The sequence below is a fragment of the Penaeus japonicus genome, unplaced genomic scaffold (assembly GCF_977035675.1).
Source record: "Penaeus japonicus unplaced genomic scaffold, GWHDUDI00000001_assembly GWHDUDI00000004, whole genome shotgun sequence".
Lineage (NCBI taxonomy): Eukaryota > Metazoa > Arthropoda > Malacostraca > Decapoda > Penaeidae > Penaeus > Penaeus japonicus.
Window position 1 is genome coordinate 12,930,619 of NW_028234406.1, and position 4,949 is coordinate 12,935,567.

Here is a 4,949-nt window from a genome sequence, read left to right on the forward strand (position 1 = left end):
AACATACAGGTTAAAATACAAAACAAAAGTACAAATAATTAAAATCAATATAAATTAAAAACATCATTCTATACATAAAAGGAAACCAATGGCGAAGTAAAACATTTTAAACAATTAATATAAAAGAAATAAAAACGGGACACCCACAAGCATGACGTCACAGACGTCCGTAAAATAAAGAAATAAGTGCCAAATTCAATTATATAAAATTCAATATTAATAATAATTGAAAAGGAATAAGTTTAACTATATTTTGATAAGTAAATAAACATAAAATAAGCTACCGAATAAAAATCAGTATAAAAAGAACGATCAAATAATTCCTTCAGAAAAAAAGTCGAATTATTTGATGCTATTAAAGTTCTAATTCAAAATAATATTCATAAAATACAAATAATAAAGATGATTCATAAAACATCGACAAGAACTGTATATAAGTGATACTGGTAATTAAAATAATCGTAAACATACAGAAAACTAAAAAGGGGTAACTCAATAAAACAAAATAAATATTTTAAGAAAAATCCCGTGAGGGGAGCACAGTCTGGACAACCCTCTGGATTCGTTCCTTTCTGCTTCAGCAAGATATGTCATGGAGGTTTGATGAACCTCCACAATCCTCCCATAGCCATGGGTCGAAGCAGGCAGCGGAGACATTCTGAAAAGACCAAAGGTAGGCCTGAGCCCCATTACTTGCCTTAACAAACTAAAGGTTGTGTAGACAGCTGAACGTGCCATACACAAAACATAAAATACAAATATAGATAAAAGGAAGCATGACGTCTCTGAGTGTCAGTGCTTTTAAACTTCAATGCCGGATGATGACTGCACACGATCTCTACAACTGGTCTGCGTCTCTGCTACTCCTGCCGAAGTTTGGGGGTGAGCATGGAGCTCTGGCTCCCGTACCATAGCTGTCAGCATGGCCACCCAAGGGTCGTTAGGATCTGGTAGATCCTGAGCATCATGGTCATCACCCTCCTCATCAGCGGGTGCATAGGACAACTCTTCTGGAGGATAATAGCGCTTCAGATGGTTGAGGTGAGCCTTCAACTGGATCTCCGTGTTGATATCCTGTATCTCAAAGGACACTGGACCCAAACGCTTGATAATCCGGGCAGGACCGCGCCATTTCCCAACCAAAGGAGGTAAACCTCCCATGTGATGTCGGTGCTCAAAGTACCATACTATAGAACCTTCTACTGGCTGGAAATCAATCTTCTTGTCACGGTCGTAGTAGGCTCCATAGGTAGAACGAGCTTCCTTTGAGGCCTCCACAGCTGCATGGCGTGCTTCTTGCAGTCGCTCCTGAAGATTGATGTTCTCTGCAAACACGGCTTCATTGGTGAGACCGATGGGGAAGTTTGCATGTCGGCCAGTGAGCAAATACAGAGGTTGCTCACCTGTTGACCTATGGAGAGCAGAATTGATTTGCAATCGTAGTTCCGGGATGAATTGATACCATGCTCTTGGACGACTGCCTACCAGAGTGGTGAGAGCGGATTTGACCACACGATTGGTTCGTTCCACCATTCCATTTGCTTGAGGATGGTAGCGAATGGTATAATGGTTAGTAGCATGCATCATCTCAGTCAGTTCTCGGAACAGGCGGCTGACAAACTGGACCCCATTGTCTGTTTGAATCACTCTCGGTGGGCCAAAAATGGTAACCCAATGATCGAGGAATGCCCGGTGAACATTTGCTGCAGTGATCTTTCTTAGTGGGACTATCTGGATGTACCGTGAGTGTTGGTCGAGTATAGTTAAGGCCCATCGGACAGGAACACTTGGGCCAAAGTCCATTATATCCATAGAGACACGCTCTAATGGAAACTTTGCTAATGGAGTTTCAGCCATTGGCACTTTCTGTTGGCTACCACGAGATTGCTGGCAAATCTCACAGCCTTCCACATACTGCCGGGCACTTTTAAGCATGTTTGGCCAGTAGAACATCGACCTGGCATTTTGGAATGTTCGATGTATGCCCGGATGTGAAGCTAGTGGGGGTAAATGTGCTGCTTTCATGGCAGAATTCCTCAGATTTTGTGGTACAACGAGCTGGTAGCAGATACGATCTGGGAAGTGCCTTAGTCGATAGATAACATCATCTTTTAATTCAAAATCGCTAAGTGGAAGTGGCAGCTTTTTCTTTGGTAATGTTCCATCAGACAAGTACCGTCGAATATCAGCAAGTTGGGGGTCAGCTTTCTGCTCCTCTGCAAGTTTCTCAGGAGAAAGTTCAGTAATCTTGAGATGGGCTATTTGACGAGATAGGAGGTCTGGAACGAAATTTGTAGGCCCTTCTTTGTAGCGTATAGTGAAGTTATAAAATGATAAATCATGAGCGAACCTGGTCATCCTGGGCGATTTGGTTTTCCTTGAGAAAACGTATACAAGTGGGCGGTGATCAGTATACACTATAAAGTGCCTCCCATACAGGTAAGAGTCGAACACCCTTACTCCCTCCACAACAGCAAGAGCCTCCATATCAATGATCGGGTAACGGGTCTCGGCATCTCGTAACTTCCTACTGTAATAAGCTACTGCATGAGGGGTTTCCGTACCATCCCGCTGCATGAGGCAAGCACCAAGAGCTATCTTAGAGGCATCTGTGTGGAGTTCAAACTCCTTAGAAAAGTCAGGTTGACGTAGAACTGGTGCTGAAGTAAGCTTTTCTTTCAGAGTCTCAAAAGCTGCTTGCTGTTCTGGTCCCCAACTCCAAGTTTGGTGCTTCTTTAGCAAAAGATGTAAAGGTGATGCCAGGGTTGCATATCCTGGTATATGTTTCCGAAAGAACCCTGTAGCACCTAGGAACCGTCGAACTTCTCTGACTGTCCGGGGTGGTGGTGTCTGGGATATAGCAAACACCTTCTCACGGTTTGGTGACACTCCTTCCGGTGATATCGTGAAGCCAAGGAAGTCAATTGTTGTGGTGGCAAACTGGCATTTTTGGACATTCAGCTTTAGACCTGCTTTGGAAAGCAGTTGTAGGGTCTCCTCGAGATCTTTTAGATGCTGAGCAAAGTTGCTGCTATAGATGATTACATCATCCAGATAGGCTAAGGTATGACGTCCTAGCACTGATGACAACACAACATTCATGGTTCGTTGGAACGTAGTAGGAGCGGTAGATAAGCCAAAAGGAAGGCGACAAAACTGGAAGAGCCTATACCCATCAGAGAAAGCGGTTTTTGGTCTATCCAATGGCTCCACTTCTACGCTCCAATATGCAGCACGTGCATCCAGGGTTGTGAAAATACTCTTGGGTCCCAATTCATCAATCAACTCATCAATGCGAGGCAGTGGATAAGAGTCACCCTTTGTCACAGCATTGAGTCCACGATAGTCAACACAGAAGCGAAGTGCACCACCCTTCTTTTTCACCAAGACTACTGGACTCAACCACGGGACTGTTGAAGCCTCGATAACACCTGCTCGGAGCATGGAGTTGCATTGTTCCTTAATTACTTGTCGAGTTGACTGGGGTAACCTCCACTGCCGTATACGAACGGGTTGGGCATCACCAGTGTCAATCTGGTGCTTGATGCCAGGCACAAGACCAACCGTCTCCTCACCACCACTGAAAAGACTCCTATAACGACAGAGAACCTGTGTGAAATCATGGCGCTGGGTGTCATCAAGGTGGCTCAAATCTGGTTGGAATTCAGTGTCTTCTACAGGCTCTACCTCAAAGATATCAGCAGCTTCACAGGCAGAGATAGCAATGGAGGGTGGTAGCTCAGCTTGCTCAACCTCCAGGTCACTATCATAACCAAAGTCCTCTACACCATAGAAGTGATCAAAGGCATCTTCCTCCCAGTCAAAATCCGAGTCCTTCAGATCACTTTCTTCAGAGAAACCTGCCTCGACAGGGCAACTGCTAGTCCTGGCGACGGCTTCTGCTGGGGGTGTCTGAGATTCCTGCGGTGACAAGGTACTACTGTAGATGGCTTCAATTGGCTCAGCCATACCGAGGCGAGTGCCATTGTGGAGGGTGAGTGGTCTTGGTGAGGAATTCACAGCCCACACAGAACAACGGCGACTCTTAACGGTGGTAACTGTAAATGGTACCACTAACGTCTCTGCTACTGTTGGAGTTACCATAACATCACCGTCTGCTGGGCCGGAGCGAGCGATGCAACCATCCAGAAAGCATCCCGAGTGAGGCGGAATCTCTGTCTTATGAAGAAGGTGTACTGTAGACACTCCCCCGGTGTCTTGGTCAGGCTCTGTGATGGTCTCGACACTGGCAACCTCTTCTGTGGGCGACAGTTTCTTGGTACACGTTGATGAGCAGACTTTAAGGGAATCGGTATCAGTATATACTACAGAGAACACACGTCCCTCCATAGTGAGCACTGCGCAGTTAGTGCTAGCATCAGATGAAAGGCTAAAATCAATTCTATGGAGTAGGTCCATTCCTAAGAGAATATCACCAGGGTAAGAAACATCCACTAGGCTTGCCTGATGCTTGATGGTCAAGTTCTCATCAAGGTGAAAGCTAAGGGTAACTTCAGATGTGGTGTAAATAGGTTGGCCTGTTACTCCTCGAAGTGCCTTTGTTGGGCTCCTACATCTAAGTTTATCATGAGGATCAATACGTAAAGCAGCACTGGGCTTGATAAGGGTGACTGCTGACCCTGTATCAAGAAAACATAGTAGAATTCGTCCATTAACATTGAGTCCCACGAGTGGTCTTCCCATGGGCCCTGGGGCAGTCACTGTGGAAATTGGTAGGGTTGTCTGGGTACCGACCGTGGCTTGTGCTCCTAGTCGAAGATTCGCCAGTGGGGCTGGGAGCTCTGCCATACTGGCTAGATTGAAAGGGGCACTCTCTAGCAAAGTGGCCCGGTCTTTGACAGCGGAAGCAGGTAAGCAAGCGGGAAGGTGATGCTCTGGTCTTTGCAGAAGAGGAGGCTGCTGCGCGGCACTCAGAAATGTCATGCGTG